The sequence below is a fragment of the Electrophorus electricus genome, chromosome 13 (assembly GCF_041902795.1).
Source record: "Electrophorus electricus isolate QZ-2024a chromosome 13, ASM4190279v1, whole genome shotgun sequence".
Lineage (NCBI taxonomy): Eukaryota > Metazoa > Chordata > Actinopteri > Gymnotiformes > Gymnotidae > Electrophorus > Electrophorus electricus.
Window position 1 is genome coordinate 27,294,851 of NC_137509.1, and position 19,835 is coordinate 27,314,685.

Consider the following 19,835-nt stretch of genomic DNA (forward strand, 5'->3'; position numbering starts at 1 on the left):
CTATGATTAGGCAATTTGAGTAAGAGTTTAAAGCTTACGGCCACACCAGCTTGAGAATGCCCAATCTCATCTGACCTTGAAAGCTAAGCAAGTTTGGGATTGGATAGTACTGAGGTGGGACCCTACCTAGGAATACTAGGTGCTGTAAGCTTTTCTTGCATCACTTTAATTTACTTTCAAGCTGACATGCTCAAATGTGAAGTGCAGTGATTAATAAAAAAAACTATGTTAGTTGTAAGCTTTTATTGCATCATTTAATTTACTTTCAAGATAACATTCTAGAATGTCAAGTGCAGGGATTAATAAAAAAAATTGTCAGATTGGTCTTTGATCATATTTGCTATGTTTAGGCAATTTGAGTAAGCGTTTAAGGCTTACGGCCACACCAGCTTGAGAACGCCCAATGTCATCTGACCTTGGAAGCTAAGCAAGTTTGGGACTGGATAGTACTGAGGTGGGACCCTACCTAGGAATACTAGGTGCTGTAAGTTTTTGTTGCATCACTTTAATTTAATCTGCAACTGACATGCTTGTATGTGAAGTGTACAGATTAAATAGAAATATTTTAGTACCAGGGAATAGCAGGTGCTGTAAGATTTTATTGCATCCCTTTAATTTATGTTCAAGCTATCATGTTCAAATTTGAAGTGCAGTGAATAATTAAATCAAACTATCTGTTAGCACCTGGGAATAGCAGATGCTGTAAGTTTTTATTGCATCACTTTAATTTACTCTCCAACTGACATGCTTGAATGTGAAGTGCAGTGATTAATCAAAAAACTGTCTGTTAGTGCCTCCGTATACCAGATGTTGTAAGCTTTTATTGCATCATTTAATTTACTTTCAAGATAACATTCTAGAATGTCAAGTGCAGGGATTAATAAAAAAAATTGTCAGATTGGTCTTTGATCATATTTGCTATGATTAGGCAATTTGAGTAAGAGTTTAAGGCTTACGGCCACACCAGCTTGAGAACGCCCAATCTCATCTGACCTTGGAAGCTAAGCAAGTTTGGGATTGGATAGTACTGAGGTGGGACCCTACCTAGGAATACTAGGTGCTGTAAGCTTTTCTTGAATCACTTTAATTTACTTTCAAGCTGACATGCTCAAATGTGAAGTGCAGTGATTAATAAAAAAACTATCTGTTAGCACCTTGGACTACGAGATGCTGTAAGCTTCTCTTGCATCACTTTATTTTACTTTCAAGATGACATGCTAGGATGTGAAGTGCAGTGATTAATTAAAAAAAAGTATCTGTTAGCACCTGGGAATAGCAGATGCTGTAAGTTTTTGTTGCATCACTTTAATTTAATCTGCAACTGACATGCTTGTATGTGAAGTGTACAGATTAAATAGAAATCTTTTAGTACCAGGGAATAGCAGGTGCTGTAAGATTTTATTGCATCCCTTTAATTTATGTTCAAGCTATCATGTTCAAATTTGAAGTGCAGTGAATAATTAAATCAAACTATCTGTTAGCACCTGGGAATAGCAGATGCTGTAAGTTTTTATTGCATCACTTTAATTTACTCTCCAACTGACATGCTTGAATGTGAAGTGCAGTGATTAATAAAAAAACTGTCTGTTAGTGCCTCCGTATACCAGATGTTGTAAGCTTTTATTGCTTCATTTAATTTACTTTCAAGATAACATTCTAGAATGTCAAGTGCAGGGATTAATCAAAAAGAAATTGTCAGATTGGTCTTTGATCATATTTGCTATGATTAGGCAATTTGAGTAAGAGTTTAAAGCTTACGGCCACACCAGCTTGAGAATGCCCAATCTCATCTGACCTTGGAAGCTAAGCAAGTTTGGGATTGGATAGTACTGAGGTGGGACCCTACCTAGGAATACTAGGTGCTGTAAGCTTTTCTTGCATCACTTTAATTTACTTTCAAGCTGACATGCTCAAATGTGAAGTGCAGTGATTAATAAAAAAAACTATGTTAGTTGTAAGCTTTTATTGCATCATTTAATTTACTTTCAAGATAACATTCTAGAATGTCAAGTGCAGGGATTAATAAAAAAAATTGTCAGATTGGTCTTTGATCATATTTGCTATGTTTAGGCAATTTGAGTAAGCCTTTAAGGCTTACGGCCACACCAGCTTGAGAACGCCGAATGTCATCTGACCTTGGAAGCTAAGCAAGTTTGGGACTGGATAGTACTGAGGTGGGACCCTACCTAGGAATACTAGGTGCTGTAAGTTTTTGTTGCATCACTTTAATTTAATCTGCAACTGACATGCTTGTATGTGAAGTGTACAGATTAAATAGAAATATTTTAGTACCAGGGAATAGCAGGTGCTGTAAGATTTTATTGCATCCCTTTAATTTATGTTCAAGCTATCATGTTCAAATTTGAAGTGCAGTGAATAATTAAATCAAACTATCTGTTAGCACCTGGGAATAGCAGATGCTGTAAGTTTTTTTTTGCATCACTTTCATTTACTATCCAACTCACATGCCTGAATGTGAAGTGCAGTGATTCATCAAAAAACTATCTGTTAGCACCTTGGACTATGAGATGCTGTAAGCTTCTCTTGCATCACTTTATTTTACTTTCAAGATGACATGCTAGGATGTGAAGTGCAGTGATTAATTAAAAAAAAGTATCTGTTAGCACCTGGGAATAGCAGATGCTGTAAGTTTTTGTTGCATCACTTTAATTTAATCTGCAACTGACATGCTTGTATGTGAAGTGTACAGATTAAATAGAAATATTTTAGTACCAGGGAATAGCAGGTGCTGTAAGATTTTATTGCATCCCTTTAATTTATGTTCAAGCTATCATGTTCAAATTTGAAGTGCAGTGAATAATTAAATCAAACTATCTGTTAGCACCTGGGAATAGCAGATGCTGTAAGTTTTTATTGCATCACTTTAATTTACTCTCCAACTGACATGCTTGAATGTGAAGTGCAGTGATTAATAAAAAAACTGTCTGTTAGTGCCTCCGTATACCAGATGTTGTAAGCTTTTATTGCTTCATTTAATTTACTTTCAAGATAACATTCTAGAATGTCAAGTGCAGGGATTAATCAAAAAAAAATTGTCAGATTGGTCTTTGATCATATTTGCTATGATTAGGCAATTTGAGTAAGAGTTTAAAGCTTGCGGCCACACCAGCTTGAGAATGCCCAATCTCATCTGACCTTGGAAGCTAAGCAAGTTTGGGATTGGATAGTACTGAGGTGGGACCCTACCTAGGAATACTAGGTGCTGTAAGCTTTTCTTGCATCACTTTAATTTACTTTCAAGCTGACATGCTCAAATGTGAAGTGCAGTGATTAATAAAAAAAACTATGTTAGTTGTAAGCTTTTATTGCATCATTTAATTTACTTTCAAGATAACATTCTAGAATGTCAAGTGCAGGGATTAATAAAAAAAATTGTCAGATTGGTCTTTGATCATATTTGCTATGTTTAGGCAATTTGAGTAAGCGTTTAAAGCTTACGGCCACACCAGCTTGAGAACGCCCAATGTCATCTGACCTTGGAAGCTAAGCAAGTTTGGGACTGGATAGTACTTAGGTGGGACCCTACCTAGGAATACTAGGTGCTGTAAGTTTTTGTTGCATCACTTTAATTTAATCTGCAACTGACATGCTTGTATGTGAAGTGTACAGATTAAATAGAAATATTTTAGTACCAGGGAATAGCAGGTGCTGTAAGATTTTATTGCATCCCTTTAATTTATGTTCAAGCTATCATGTTCAAATTTGAAGTGCAGTGAATAATTAAATCAAACTATCTGTTAGCACCTGGGAATAGCAGATGCTGTAAGTTTTTTTTTGCATCACTTTCATTTACTATCCAACTCACATGCCTGAATGTGAAGTGCAGTGATTCATCAAAAAACTATCTGTTAGCACCTTGGACTACGAGATGCTGTAAGCTTCTCTTGCATCACTTTATTTTACTTTCAAGATGACATGCTAGGATGTGAAGTGCAGTGATTAATTAAAAAAAACTATCTGTTAGCACCTGGGAATAGCAGATGCTGTAAGTTTTTGTTGCATCACTTTAATTTAATCTGCAAATGACATGCTTGTATGTGAAGTGTACAGATTAAATAGAAATATTTTAGTACCAGGGAATAGCAGGTGCTGTAAGATTTTATTGCATCCCTTTAATTTATGTTCAAGCTATCATGTTCAAATTTGAAGTGCAGTGAATAATTAAATCAAACTATCTGTTAGCACCTGGGAATAGCAGATGCTGTAAGTTTTTATTGCATCACTTTAATTTACTCTCCAACTGACATGCTTGAATGTGAAGTGCAGTGATTAATAAAAAAACTGTCTGTTAGTGCCTCCGTATACCAGATGTTGTAAGCTTTTATTGCATCATTTAATTTACTTTCAAGATAACATTCTAGAATGTCAAGTGCAGGGATTAATAAAAAAAAATTGTCAGATTGGTCTTTGATCATATTTGCTATGATTAGGCAATTTGAGTAAGAGTTTAAGGCTTACGGCCACACCAGCTTGAGAACGCCCAATCTCATCTGACCTTGGAAGCTAAGCAAGTTTGGGATTGGATAGTACTGAGGTGGGACCCTATCTAGGAATACTAGGTGCTGTAAGCTTTTCTTGCATCACTTTAATTTACTTTCAAGCTGACATGCTCAAATGTGAAGTGCAGTGATTAATAAAAAAAACTATGTTAGTTGTAAGCTTTTATTGCATCATTTAATTTACTTTCAAGATAACATTCTAGAATGTCAAGTGCAGGGATTAATAAAAAAAATTGTCAGATTGGTCTTTGATCATATTTGCTATGATTAGGCAATTTGAGTAAGCGCTTAAGGCTTACGGCCACACCAGCTTGAGAACGCCCAATGTCATCTGACCTTGGAAGCTAAGCAAGTTTGGGACTGGATAGTACTGAGGTGGGACCCTACCTAGGAATACTAGGTGCTGTAAGTTTTTGTTGCATCACTTTAATTTAATCTGCAACTGACATGCTTGTATGTGAAGTGTACAGATTAAATAGAAATATTTTAGTACCAGGGAATAGCAGGTGCTGTAAGATTTTATTGCATCCCTTTAATTTATGTTCAAGCTATCATGTTCAAATTTGAAGTGCAGTGAATAATTAAATCAAACTATCTGTTAGCACCTGGGAATAGCAGATGCTGTAAGTTTTTTTTTGCATCACTTTCATTTACTATCCAACTCACATGCCTGAATGTGAAGTGCAGTGATTCATCAAAAAACTATCTGTTAGCACCTTGGACTACGAGATGTTGTAAGCTTCTCTTGCATCACTTTATTTTACTATCAAGATGACATGCTAGGATGTGAAGTGCAGTGATTATTTAAAAAAATCTATCTGTTAGCACCTGGGAATAGCAGACGCTGTAAGTTTTTGTTGCATCACTTTAATTTAATCAGCAACTGACATGCTTGTATGTGAAGTGTACAGATGAAATAGAAATATTTTAGTACCAGGGAATAGCAGGTGCTGTAAGATTTTATTGCATCCCTTTAATTTATGTTCAAGCTATCATGTTCAAATTTGAAGTGCAGTGAATAATTAAATCAAACTATCTGTTAGCACCTGGGAATAGCAGATGCTGTAAGTTTTTATTGCATCACTTTAATTTACTCTCCAACTGACATGCTTGAATGTGAAGTGCAGTGATTAATAAAAAAACTGACTGTTAGTGCCTCCGTATACCAGATGTTGTAAGCTTTTATTGCATCATTTAATTTACTTTCAAGATAACATTCTAGAATGTCAAGTGCAGGGATTAATAAAAAAAAATTGTCAGATTGGTCTTTGATCATATTTGCTATGATTAGGCAATTTGAGTAAGAGTTTAAGGCTTACGGCCAAAGAAGCTTGAGAACGCCCAATCTCATCTGACCTTGGAAGCTAAGCAAGTTTGGGATTGGATAGTACTGAGGTGGGACCCTACCTAGGAATACTAGGTGCTGTAAGCTTTTCTTGCATCACTTTAATTTGCTTTCAAGCTGACATGCTCAAGTGTGAAGTGCAGTGATTAATAAAAAAAACTATGTTAGTTGTAAGCTTTTATTGCATCATTTAATTTACTTTCAAGCTGACATGCTCAAATGTGAAGTGCAGTGATTAATAAAAAAAACTATGTTAGTTGTAAGCTTTTATTGCATCATTTAATTTACTTTCAAGATAACATTCTAGAATGTCAAGTGCAGGGACTAATAAAAAAATTTGTCAGATTGGTCTTTGATCATATTTGCTATGATTAGGCAATTTGAGTAAGCCTTTAAGGCTTGCGGCCACTCCAGCTTGAGAACGCCGAATGTCATCTGACCTTGGAAGCTAAGCAAGTTTGGGACTGGATAGTACTGAGGTGGGACCCTACCTAGGAATACTAGGTGCTGTAAGTTTTTGTTGCATCACTTTAATTTAATCTGCAACTGACATGCTTGTATGTGAAGTGTACAGATTAAATAGAAATATTTTAGTACCAGGGAATAGCAGGTGCTGTAAGATTTTATTGCATCCCTTTAATTTATGTTCAAGCTATCATGTTCAAATTTGAAGTGCAGTGAATAATTAAATCAAACTATCTGTTAGCACCTGGGAATAGCAGATGCTGTAAGTTTTTTTTTGCATCACTTTCATTTACTATCCAACTCACATGCCTGAATGTAAAGTGCAGTGATTCATCAAAAAACTATCTGTTAGCACCTTGGACTACGAGATGCTGTAAGCTTCTCTTGCATCACTTTATTTTACTTTCAAGATGACATGCTAGGATGTGAAGTGCAGTGATTAATTAAAAAAAAGTATCTGTTAGCACCTGGGAATAGCAGATGCTGTAAGTTTTTATTGCATCACTTTAAATTACTCTCCAACTGACATTCGTGAATGTGAAGTGCAGTGATTAATAAAAAAAATTGTCATATTGGTCTTTGATCATATTTACTATGAATAGGCAATTTGAGTAAGTGTTTAAGGCTTACGGCCACACTAGTTTGAGAACGCCCATTCTCATCTGACCTTTGAAGCTAAGCAAATTTGGACTTGGATAGTACTGAGGTGGGACCCTACCTAGGAATACCATCTGCTGTACGCTTTTCTTGCATCACTTTAATTTACATTCAAGCTGACATGCTCAAATGTGAAGTGCACTGATTAATAGAAAAAACTATCTGTTAGCACCTGGGAATGGCATATGCTGTAGGGATTTGTTGCATCACTTTAATTTACTTTCAAGCTGACATGCTCAAATGTGAAGTGCAGTGATTAATACTAAAAACTATCTGTTAGCACCTGGGAATGGCATATGCTGTAGGGATTTGTTGCATCACTTTAATTTACTCTGCAACTGACATGCTTCTATGTGAAGTGCACAGATTAAATAGAAATCCTTTTGCACCAGGGAATAGCAGGTGCTTTAAGATTTTATAGCATCCCCTTAATTTATGTTCAGGCTATCATGCTCAAATTTGAAGTGCAGTGAATCATTATATCAAACTATCTGTTAGCACCTGGGAATGGCAGATGCTGTAAGTTTTTATTGTATCACTTTAATTTACTCTCCAACTGACATGCGTGAATGTGAAGTGCAGTGATTAATAAAAAACCTTTCTGTTAGTGCCTCTGAATCCCAGATGTTGTAAGCTTTTATTGCATCATTTTAATTTACTTTCAAGCTAACATTCTAGAATGTCAAGTGCAGTGATTAATAAAAAAAATTGTCAGATTGTTCTTTGATCATATTTGCTATGAATAGGCAAATTGAGTTAGTGTTTAAGTCTTATGGCCACACCAGGTTGAGACCGCCCAATTATCTGACCTTTGAAGCTAAGCAAATTTGGACCTGGATAGTACTGAGGTGAGACCCTACCTAGGAATACCAGCTGCTGTAGGCTTTTCTTGCATCACTTTAATTTACTTTCAAGCTGACATGCTCAATTGTGAAGTGCAGTGATTAATAAAAAAAACTATCTGTTAGCACCTGGGAATAGCAGCTGCTGTAGGCTTTTCTTGCATCACTTTAATTTACTTTCAAGCTGACATGCTCAAATGTGAAGTGCAGTGATTAAATAGAAATCTTTTTGCACCAGGGAAGAGCAGGTGCTGTAAGATTTTATTGCATCCCTTTAAATTATGTTCAAGCTATCATGCTCAAATTTGAAGTGCAGTGAATCATTAAATCAAACTATCTGTTAACAATTGGGAATAGCAGATGCTGTAGGTATTTGTTGCATCACTTTAATTTATGTTCAAGCTATCATGCTCAAATTTGAAGTGCAGTGAATCATTAAATCAAACTATCTGTTAGCTCCTGGGAATAGCAGATACTGTAGGTATTTGTTGCATCACTTTAATTTACTCTGCAACTGACATGCTTCTATGTGAAGTGCACAGATTAAATAGAAATCTTTTTGCACCAGGGAATAGCAGGTGCTGTAAGATTTTATTGCATCCCTTTAATTTATTTTCAGGCTATCAGGCTCAAATTTGAAGTGCAGTGAATCATTAAATCAAACTATCTGTTAGCACCTGGGAATAGCAGATGCTGTAAGTTTTTATTGCATCACTTTAATTTACTCTCCAACTGACATGCTTGAATGTGAAGTGCAGTGATTAATAAAAAAACTGACTGTTAGTGCCTCCGTATACCAGATGTTGTAAGCTTTTATTGCATCATTTAATTTACTTTCAAGATAACATTCTAGAATGTCAAGTGCAGGGATTAATAAAAAAAAATTGTCAGATTGGTCTTTGATCATATTTGCTATGATTAGGCAATTTGAGTAAGAGTTTAAGGCTTGCGGCCAAAGAAGCTTGAGAACGCCCAATCTCATCTGACCTTGGAAGCTAAGCAAGTTTGGGATTGGATAGTACTGAGGTGGGACCCTACCTAGGAATACTAGGTGCTGTAAGCTTTTCTTGCATCACTTTAATTTACTTTCAAGCTGACATGCTCAAATGTGAAGTGCAGTGATTAATAAAAAAAACTATGTTAGTTGTAAGCTTTTATTGCATCATTTAATTTACTTTCAAGCTGACATGCTCAAATGTGAAGTGCAGTGATTAATAAAAAAAACTATGTTAGTTGTAAGCTTTTATTGCATCATTTAATTTACTTTCAAGATAACATTCTAGAATGTCAAGTGCAGGGATTAATAAAAAAAATTGTCAGATTGGTCTTTGATCATATTTGCTATGATTAGGCAATTTGAGTAAGCCTTTAAGGCTTACGGCCACACCAGCTTGAGAACGCCGAATGTCATCTGACCTTGGAAGCTAAGCAAGTTTGGGACTGGATAGTACTGAGGTGGGACCCTACCTAGGAATACTAGGTGCTGTAAGTTTTTGTTGCATCACTTTAATTTAATCTGCAACTGACATGCTTGTATGTGAAGTGTACAGATTAAATAGAAATATTTTAGTACCAGGGAATAGCAGGTGCTGTAAGATTTTATTGCATCCCTTTAATTTATGTTCAAGCTATCATGTTCAAATTTGAAGTGCAGTGAATAATTAAATCAAACTATCTGTTAGCACCTGGGAATAGCAGATGCTGTAAGTTTTTTTTTGCATCACTTTCATTTACTATCCAACTCACATGCCTGAATGTGAAGTGCAGTGATTCATCAAAAAACTATCTGTTAGCACCTTGGACTACGAGATGCTGTAAGCTTCTCTTGCATCACTTTATTTTACTTTCAAGATGACATGCTAGGATGTGAAGTGCAGTGATTAATTAAAAAAAAGTATCTGTTAGCACCTGGGAATAGCAGATGCTGTAAGTTTTTATTGCATCACTTTAAATTACTCTCCAACTGACATTCGTGAATGTGAAGTGCAGTGATTAATAAAAAAAATTGTCATATTGGTCTTTGATCATATTTACTATGAATAGGCAATTTGAGGAAGTGTTTAAGGCTTACGGCCACACTAGTTTGAGAACGCCCATTCTCATCTGACCTTTGAAGCTAAGCAAATTTGGACTTGGATAGTACTGAGATGGGACCCTACCTAGGAATACCATCTGCTGTAGGCTTTTCTTGCATCACTTTAATTTACATTCAAGCTGACATGCTCAAATGTGAAGTGCACTGATTAATAGAAAAAACTATCTGTTAGCACCTGGGAATAGCAGCTGCTGTAGGCTTTTCTTGCATCACTTTAATTTACTTTCAAGCTGACATGCTCAAATGTGAAGTGCAGTGATTAATACTAAAAACTATCTGTTAGCACCTGGGAATGGCATATGCTGTAGGTATTTGTTGCATCACTTTAATTTACTCTGCAACTGACATGCTTCTATGTGAAGTGCACAGATTAAATAGAAATCCTTTTGCACCAGGGAATAGCAGGTGCTTTAAGATTTTATAGCATCCCCTTAATTTATGTTCAGGCTATCATGCTCAAATTTGAAGTGCAGTGAATCATTATATCAAACTATCTGTTAGCACCTGGGAATGGCAGATGCTGTAAGTTTTTATTGTATCACTTTAATTTACTCTCCAACTGACATGCGTGAATGTGAAGTGCAGTGATTAATAAAAAACCTTTCTGTTAGTGCCTCTGAATCCCAGATGTTGTAAGCTTTTATTGCATCATTTTAATTTACTTTCAAGCTAACATTCTAGAATGTCAAGTGCAGTGATTAATAAAAAAAATTGTCAGATTGTTCTTTGATCATATTTGCTATGAATAGGCAAATTGAGTTAGTGTTTAAGTCTTATGGCCACACCAGGTTGAGACCGCCCAATTATCTGACCTTTGAAGCTAAGCAAATTTGGACCTGGATAGTACTGAGGTGAGACCCTACCTAGGAATACCAGCTGCTGTAGGCTTTTCTTGCATCACTTTAATTTACTTTCAAGCTGACATGCTCAATTGTGAAGTGCAGTGATTAATAAAAAAAACTATCTGTTAGCACCTGGGAATAGCAGCTGCTGTAGGCTTTTCTTGCATCACTTTAATTTACTTTCAAGCTGACATGCTCAAATGTGAAGTGCAGTGATTAAATAGAAATCTTTTTGCACCAGGGAAGAGCAGGTGCTGTAAGATTTTATTGCATCCCTTTAAATTATGTTCAAGCTATCATGCTCAAATTTGAAGTGCAGTGAATCATTAAATCAAACTATCTGTTAACAATTGGGAATAGCAGATGCTGTAGGTATTTGTTGCATCACTTTAATTTATGTTCAAGCTATCATGCTCAAATTTGAAGTGCAGTGAATCATTAAATCAAACTATCTGTTAGCTCCTGGGAATAGCAGATACTGTAGGTATTTGTTGCATCACTTTAATTTACTCTGCAACTGACATGCTTCTATGTGAAGTGCACAGATTAAATAGAAATCTTTTTGCACCAGGGAATAGCAGGTGCTGTAAGATTTTATTGCATCCCTTTAATTTATTTTCAGGCTATCAGGCTCAAATTTGAAGTGCAGTGAATCATTAAATCAAACTATCTGTTAGCACCTGGGAATAGCAGATGCTGTAAGTTTTTATTGCATCACTTTAATTTACTCTCCAACTGACATGCTTGAATGTGAAGTGCAGTGATTAATAAAAAAACTGACTGTTAGTGCCTCCGTATACCAGATGTTGTAAGCTTTTATTGCATCATTTAATTTACTTTCAAGATAACATTCTAGAATGTCAAGTGCAGGGATTAATAAAAAAAAATTGTCAGATTGGTCTTTGATCATATTTGCTATGATTAGGCAATTTGAGTAAGAGTTTAAGGCTTACGGCCAAAGAAGCTTGAGAACGCCCAATCTCATCTGACCTTGGAAGCTAAGCAAGTTTGGGATTGGATAGTACTGAGGTGGGACCCTACCTAGGAATACTAGGTGCTGTAAGCTTTTCTTGCATCACTTTAATTTACTTTCAAGCTGACATGCTCAAATGTGAAGTGCAGTGATTAATAAAAAAAACTATGTTAGTTGTAAGCTTTTATTGCATCATTTAATTTACTTTCAAGCTGACATGCTCAAATGTGAAGTGCAGTGATTAATAAAAAAAACTATGTTAGTTGTAAGCTTTTATTGCATCATTTAATTTACTTTCAAGATAACATTCTAGAATGTCAAGTGCAGGGATTAATAAAAAAAATTGTCAGATTGGTCTTTGATCATATTTGCTATGATTAGGCAATTTGAGTAAGCCTTTAAGGCTTACGGCCACACCAGCTTGAGAACGCCGAATGTCATCTGACCTTGGAAGCTAAGCAAGTTTGGGACTGGATAGTACTGAGGTGGGACCCTACCTAGGAATACTAGGTGCTGTAAGTTTTTGTTGCATCACTTTAATTTAATCTGCAACTGACATGCTTGTATGTGAAGTGTACAGATTAAATAGAAATATTTTAGTACCAGGGAATAGCAGGTGCTGTAAGATTTTATTGCATCCCTTTAATTTATGTTCAAGCTATCATGTTCAAATTTGAAGTGCAGTGAATAATTAAATCAAACTATCTGTTAGCACCTGGGAATAGCAGATGCTGTAAGTTTTTTTTTGCATCACTTTCATTTACTATCCAACTCACATGCCTGAATGTGAAGTGCAGTGATTCATCAAAAAACTATCTGTTAGCACCTTGGACTACGAGATGCTGTAAGCTTCTCTTGCATCACTTTATTTTACTTTCAAGATGACATGCTAGGATGTGAAGTGCAGTGATTAATTAAAAAAAAGTATCTGTTAGCACCTGGGAATAGCAGATGCTGTAAGTTTTTATTGCATCACTTTAAATTACTCTCCAACTGACATTCGTGAATGTGAAGTGCAGTGATTAATAAAAAAAATTGTCATATTGGTCTTTGATCATATTTACTATGAATAGGCAATTTGAGGAAGTGTTTAAGGCTTACGGCCACACTAGTTTGAGAACGCCCATTCTCATCTGACCTTTGAAGCTAAGCAAATTTGGACTTGGATAGTACTGAGATGGGACCCTACCTAGGAATACCATCTGCTGTAGGCTTTTCTTGCATCACTTTAATTTACATTCAAGCTGACATGCTCAAATGTGAAGTGCACTGATTAATAGAAAAAACTATCTGTTAGCACCTGGGAATAGCAGCTGCTGTAGGCTTTTCTTGCATCACTTTAATTTACTTTCAAGCTGACATGCTCAAATGTGAAGTGCAGTGATTAATACTAAAAACTATCTGTTAGCACCTGGGAATGGCATATGCTGTAGGTATTTGTTGCATCACTTTAATTTACTCTGCAACTGACATGCTTCTATGTGAAGTGCACAGATTAAATAGAAATCCTTTTGCACTAGGGAATAGCAGGTGCTTTAAGATTTTATAGCATCCCCTTAATTTATGTTCAGGCTATCATGCTCAAATTTGAAGTGCAGTGAATCATTATATCAAACTATCTGTTAGCACCTGGGAATGGCAGATGCTGTAAGTTTTTATTGTATCACTTTAATTTACTCTCCAACTGACATGCGTGAATGTGAAGTGCAGTGATTAATAAAAAACCTGTCTGTTAGTGCCTCTGAATCCCAGATGTTGTAAGCTTTTATTGCATCATTTTAATTTACTTTCAAGCTAACATTCTAGAATGTCAAGTGCAGTGATTAATAAAAAAAATTGTCAGATTGTTCTTTGATCATATTTGCTATGAATAGGCAAATTGAGTTAGTGTTTAAGTCTTATGGCCACACCAGGTTGAGACCGCCCAATTATCTGACCTTTGAAGCTAAGCAAATTTGGACCTGGATAGTACTGAGGTGAGACCCTACCTAGGAATACCAGCTGCTGTAGGCTTTTCTTGCATCACTTTAATTTACTTTCAAGCTGACATGCTCAATTGTGAAGTGCAGTGATTAATAAAAAAAACTATCTGTTAGCACCTGGGAATAGCAGCTGCTGTAGGCTTTTCTTGCATCACTTTAATTTACTTTCAAGCTGACATGCTCAAATGTGAAGTGCAGTGATTAAATAGAAATCTTTTTGCACCAGGGAAGAGCAGGTGCTGTAAGATTTTATTGCATCCCTTTAAATTATGTTCAAGCTATCATGCTCAAATTTGAAGTGCAGTGAATCATTAAATCAAACTATCTGTTAACAATTGGGAATAGCAGATGCTGTAGGTATTTGTTGCATCACTTTAATTTATGTTCAAGCTATCATGCTCAAATTTGAAGTGCAGTGAATCATTAAATCAAACTATCTGTTAGCTCCTGGGAATAGCAGATACTGTAGGTATTTGTTGCATCACTTTAATTTACTCTGCAACTGACATGCTTCTATGTGAAGTGCACAGATTAAATAGAAATCTTTTTGCACCAGGGAATAGCAGGTGCTGTAAGATTTTATTGCATCCCTTTAATTTATTTTCAGGCTATCAGGCTCAAATTTGAAGTGCAGTGAATCATTAAATCAAACTATCTGTTAGCACCTGGGAATAGCAGATGCTGTAAGTTTTTATTGCATCACTTTAAATTACTCTCCAACTGACTTTCGTGAATGTGAAGTGCAGTGATTAATAAAAAAAATTGTCATATTGGTCTTTGATCATATTTACTATGAATAGGCAATTTGAGTAAGTGTTTAAGGCTTACGGCCACACTAGTTTGAGAACGCCCAATCTCATCTGACCTTTGAAGCTAAGCAAATTTGGACTTGGATAGTACTGAGGTGGGACCCTACCTAGGAATACCAGCTGCTGTAGGCTTTTCTTGCATCACTTTAATTTACATTCAAGCTGACATGCTCAAATGTGAAGTGCACTGATTAATAGAAAAAACTATCTGTTAGCACCTGGGAATAGCAGCTGCTGTAGGCTTTTCTTGCATCACTTTAATTTACTTTCAAGCTGACATGCTCAAATGTGAAGTGCAGTGATTAATACTAAAAACTATCTGTTAGCACCTGGGAATGGCATGTGCTGTAGGTATTTCTTGCATCACTTTAATTTACTCTGCAACTGACATGCTTCTATGTGAAGTGCACAGATTAAATAGAAATCCTTTTGCACCAGGGAATAGCAGGTGCTTTAAGATTTTATTGCATCCCTTTAATTTATGTTCAGGCTATCATGCTCAAATTTGAAGTGCAGTGAATCATTATATCAAACTATCTGTTAGCACCTGGGAATGGCAGATGCTGTAAGTTTTTATTGTATCACTTTAATTTACTCTCCAACTGACATGCGTGAATGTGAAGTGCAGTGATTAATAAAAAACCTGTCTGTTAGTGCCTCTGAATCCCAGATGTTGTAAGCTTTTATTGCATCATTTTAATTTACTTTCAAGCTAACATTCTAGAATGTCAAGTGCAGTGATTAATAAAAAAAATTGTCAGATTGTTCTTTGATCATATTTGCTATGAATAGGCAAATTGAGTTAGTGTTTAAGTCTTATGGCCACACCAGGTTGAGACTGCCCAATTATCTGACCTTTGAAGCTAAGCAAATTTGGACCTGGATAGTACTGAGGTGAGACCCTACCTAGGAATACCAGCTGCTGTAGGCCTTTCTTGCATCACTTTAATTTACTTTCAAGCTGACACGCTCAAATGTGAAGTGCAGTGATTAAATAGAAATCTTTTTGCACCAGGGAAGAGCAGGTGCTGTAAGATTTTATTGCATCCCTTTAAATTATGTTCAAGCTATCATGCTCAAATTTGAAGTGCAGTGAATCATTAAATCAAACTATCTGTTAACAACTGGGAATAGCAGATGCTGTAGGTATTTGTTGCATCACTTTAATTTATTTTCAAGCTATCATGCTCAAATTTGAAGTGCAGTGAATCATTAAATCAAACTATCTGTTAGCACCTGGGAATAGCAGATGCTGTAGGTATTTGTTGCATCACTTTAATTTACTCTGCAACTGACATGCTTCTATGTGAAGTGCACAGATTAAATAGAAATCTTTTTGCACCAGGGAATAGCAGGTGCTGTAAGATTTTATTGCATCCCTTTAATTTATGTTCAGGCTATCAGGCTCAAATTTGAAGTGCAGTGAATCATTAAATCAAACTATCTGTTAGCACCTGGGAATAGCAGATGCTGTAAGTTTTTATTGCATCACTTTAAATTACTCTCCAACTGACATTCGTGAATGTGAAGTGCAGTGATTAATAAAAAAAATTGTCATATTGGTCTTTGATCATATTTACTATGAATAGGCAATTTGAGTAAGTGTTTAAGGCTTACGGCCACACTAGTTTGAGAACGCCCAATCTCATCTCACCTTTGAAGCTAAGCAAATTTGGACTTGGATAGTACTGAGGTGGGACCCTACCTAAGAATACCAGCTGCTGTAGGCTTTTCTTGCATCACTTTAATTTACATTCAAGCTGACATGCTCAAATGTGAAGTGCACTGATTAATAAAAAAAACTATCTGTTAGCACCTGGGAATAGCAGCTGCTGTAGGCTTTTCTTGCATCACTTTAATTTACTTTCAAGCTGACATGCTCAAATGTGAAGTGCAGTGATTAATACTAAAAACTATCTGTTAGCACCTGGGAATGGCATGTGCTGTAGGTATTTGTTGCATCACTTTAATTTACTCTGCAACTGACATGCTTCTATGTGAAGTGCACAGATTAAATAGAAATCCTTTTGCACCAGGGAATAGCAGGTGCTTTAAGATTTTATTGCATCCCTTTAATTTATGTTCAGGCTATCATGCTCAAATTTGAAGTGCAGTGAATCATTACATCAAACTATCTGTTAGCACCTGGGAATGGCAGATGCTGTAAGTTTTTATTGTATCACTTTAATTTACTCTCCAACTGACATGCGTGAATGTGAAGTGCAGTGATTAATAAAAAACCTGTCTGTTAGTGCCTCTGAATCCCAGATGTTGTAAGCTTTTATTGCATCATTTTAATTTACTTTCAAGCTAACATTCTAGAATGTCAAGTGCAGTGATTAATAAAAAAAATTGTCAGATTGTTCTTTGATCATATTTGCTATGAATAGGCAAATTGAGTTAGTGTTTAAGTCTTATGGCCACACCAGGTTGAGACTGCCCAATTATCTGACCTTTGAAGCTAAGCAAATTTGGACCTGGATAGTACTGAGGTGAGACCCTACCTAGGAATACCAGCTGCTGTAGGCCTTTCTTGCATCACTTTAATTTACTTTCAAGCTGACACGCTCAAATGTGAAGTGCAGTGATTAAATAGAAATCTTTTTGCACCAGGGAAGAGCAGGTGCTGTAAGATTTTATTGCATCCCTTTAAATTATGTTCAAGCTATCATGCTCAAATTTGAAGTGCCGTGAATCATTAAATCAAACTATCTGTTAACAACTGGGAATAGCAGATGCTGTAGGTATTTGTTGCATCACTTTAATTTATTTTCAAGCTATCATGCTCAAATTTGAAGTGCAGTGAATCATTAAATCAAACTATCTGTTAGCACCTGGGAATAGCAGATGCTGTAGGTATTTGTTGCATCACTTTAATTTACTCTGCAACTGACATGCTTCTATGTGAAGTGCACAGATTAAATAGAAATCTTTTTGCACCAGGGAATAGCAGGTGCTGTAAGATTTTATTGCATCCCTTTAATTTATGTTCAGGCTATCAGGCTCAAATTTGAAGTGCAGTGAATCATTAAATCAAACTATCTGTTAGCACCTGGGAATAGCAGATGCTGTAAGTTTTTATTGCATCACTTTAAATTACTCTCCAACTGACATTCGTGAATGTGAAGTGCAGTGATTAATAAAAAAAATTGTCATATTGGTCTTTGATCATATTTACTATGAATAGGCAATTTGAGTAAGTGTTTAAGGCTTACGGCCACACTAGTTTGAGAACGCCCAATCTCATCTGACCTTTGAAGCTAAGCAAATTTGGACTTGGATAGTACTGAGGTGGGACCCTACCTAAGAATACCAGCTGCTGTAGGCTTTTCTTGCATCACTTTAATTTACATTCAAGCTGACATGCTCAAATGTGAAGTGCACTGATTAATAAAAAAAACTATCTGTTAGCACCTGGGAATAGCAGCTGCTGTAGGCTTTTCTTGCATCACTTTAATTTACTTTCAAGCTGACATGCTCAAATGTGAAGTGCAGTGATTAATACTAAAAACTATCTGTTAGCACCTGGGAATGGCATATGCTGTAGGTATTTGTTGCATCACTTTAATTTACTCTGCAACTGACATGCTTCTATGTGAAGTGCACAGATTAAATAGAAATCCTTTTGCACCAGGGAATAGCAGGTGCTTTAAGATTTTATTGCATCCCTTTAATTTATGTTCAGGCTATCATGCTCAAATTTGAAGTGCAGTGAATCATTATATCAAACTATCTGTTAGCACCTGGGAATGGCAGATGCTGTAAGTTTTTATTGTATCACTTTAATTTACTCTCCAACTGACATGCGTGAATGTGAAGTGCAGTGATTAATAAAAAACCTGTCTGTTAGTGCCTCTGAATCCCAGATGTTGTAAGCTTTTATTGCATCATTTTAATTTACTTTCAAGCTAACATTCTAGAATGTCAAGTGCAGTGATTAATAAAAAAATTGTCAGATTGTTCTTTGATCATATTTGCTATGAATAGGCAAATTGAGTTAGTGTTTAAGTCTTATGGCCACACCAGGTTGAGACCGCCCAATTATCTGACCTTTGAAGCTAAGCAAATTTGGACCTGGATAGTACTGAGGTGAGACCCTACCTAGGAATACCAGCTGCTGTAGGCTTTTCTTGCATCACTTTAATTTACTTTCAAGCTGACATGCTCAATTGTGAAGTGCAGTGATTAATAAAAAAAACTATCTGTTAGCACCTGGGAATGGCATATGCTGTAGGTATTTGTTGCATCACTTTAATTTACTCTGCAACTGACATGCTTCTATGTGAAGTGCACAGATTAAATAGAAATCCTTTTGCACCAGGGAATAGCAGGTGCTTTAAGATTTTATTGCATCCCTTTAATTTATGTTCAGGCTATCATGCTCAAATTTGAAGTGCAGTGAATCATTATATCAAACTATCTGTTAGCACCTGGGAATGGCAGATGCTGTAAGTTTTTATTGTATCACTTTAATTTACTCTCCAACTGACATGCGTGAATGTGAAGTGCAGTGATTAATAAAAAACCTGTCTGTTAGTGCCTCTGAATCCCAGATGTTGTAAGCTTTTATTGCATCATTTTAATTTACTTTCAAGCTAACATTCTAGAATGTCAAGTGCAGTGATTAATAAAAAAATTGTCAGATTGTTCTTTGATCATATTTGCTATGAATAGGCAAATTGAGTTAGTGTTTAAGTCTTATGGCCACACCAGGTTGAGACCGCCCAATTATCTGACCTTTGAAGCTAAGCAAATTTGGACCTGGATAGTACTGAGGTGAGACCCTACCTAGGAATACCAGCTGCTGTAGGCTTTTCTTGCATCACTTTAATTTACTTTCAAGCTGACATGCTCAATTGTGAAGTGCAGTGATTAATAAAAAAAACTATCTGTTAGCACCTGGGAATGGCATATGCTGTAGGTATTTGTTGCATCACTTTAATTTACTCTGCAACTGACATGCTTCTATGTGAAGTGCACAGATTAAATAGAAATCCTTTTGCACCAGGGAATAGCAGGTGCTTTAAGATTTTATTGCATCCCTTTAATTTATGTTCAGGCTATCATGCTCAAATTTGAAGTGCAGTGAATCATTATATCAAACTATCTGTTAGCACCTGGGAATGGCAGATGCTGTAAGTTTTTATTGTATCACTTTAATTTACTCTCCAACTGACATGCGTGAATGTGAAGTGCAGTGATTAATAAAAAACCTGTCTGTTAGTGCCTCTGAATCCCAGATGTTGTAAGCTTTTATTGCATCATTTTAATTTACTTTCAAGCTAACATTCTAGAATGTCAAGTG

The 19,835-nt window shown here is 36.0% G+C and overlaps 15 pseudogenes; all 15 read left to right on the forward strand.

Moving 5' to 3' along the window:
* Nucleotides 1–32: 32 nt before the first annotated feature.
* LOC145644824 (5S ribosomal RNA) lies at nt 33–151 on the forward strand (annotated as a pseudogene).
* Nucleotides 152–372: 221 nt separating this feature from the next.
* Nucleotides 373–491, forward strand: LOC145645337 (5S ribosomal RNA; annotated as a pseudogene).
* Nucleotides 492–950: 459 nt separating this feature from the next.
* LOC145650879 (5S ribosomal RNA) lies at nt 951–1,069 on the forward strand (annotated as a pseudogene).
* Nucleotides 1,070–1,752: 683 nt separating this feature from the next.
* Nucleotides 1,753–1,871, forward strand: LOC145644077 (5S ribosomal RNA; annotated as a pseudogene).
* A 221-nt stretch (nt 1,872–2,092) lies between these two features.
* Nucleotides 2,093–2,211, forward strand: LOC145646219 (5S ribosomal RNA; annotated as a pseudogene).
* A 902-nt stretch (nt 2,212–3,113) lies between these two features.
* LOC145644601 (5S ribosomal RNA) lies at nt 3,114–3,232 on the forward strand (annotated as a pseudogene).
* A 221-nt stretch (nt 3,233–3,453) lies between these two features.
* LOC145645363 (5S ribosomal RNA) lies at nt 3,454–3,572 on the forward strand (annotated as a pseudogene).
* Nucleotides 3,573–4,473: 901 nt separating this feature from the next.
* On the forward strand, nt 4,474–4,592 carry LOC145643856 (5S ribosomal RNA; annotated as a pseudogene).
* Nucleotides 4,593–4,813: 221 nt separating this feature from the next.
* LOC145645338 (5S ribosomal RNA) lies at nt 4,814–4,932 on the forward strand (annotated as a pseudogene).
* A 901-nt stretch (nt 4,933–5,833) lies between these two features.
* On the forward strand, nt 5,834–5,952 carry LOC145646045 (5S ribosomal RNA; annotated as a pseudogene).
* Nucleotides 5,953–9,202: 3,250 nt separating this feature from the next.
* LOC145646220 (5S ribosomal RNA) lies at nt 9,203–9,321 on the forward strand (annotated as a pseudogene).
* Nucleotides 9,322–11,713: 2,392 nt separating this feature from the next.
* Nucleotides 11,714–11,832, forward strand: LOC145646046 (5S ribosomal RNA; annotated as a pseudogene).
* Nucleotides 11,833–12,142: 310 nt separating this feature from the next.
* LOC145646221 (5S ribosomal RNA) lies at nt 12,143–12,261 on the forward strand (annotated as a pseudogene).
* Nucleotides 12,262–14,543: 2,282 nt separating this feature from the next.
* On the forward strand, nt 14,544–14,662 carry LOC145645103 (5S ribosomal RNA; annotated as a pseudogene).
* A 3,077-nt stretch (nt 14,663–17,739) lies between these two features.
* LOC145645357 (5S ribosomal RNA) lies at nt 17,740–17,858 on the forward strand (annotated as a pseudogene).
* Nucleotides 17,859–19,835: the final 1,977 nt, after the last annotated feature.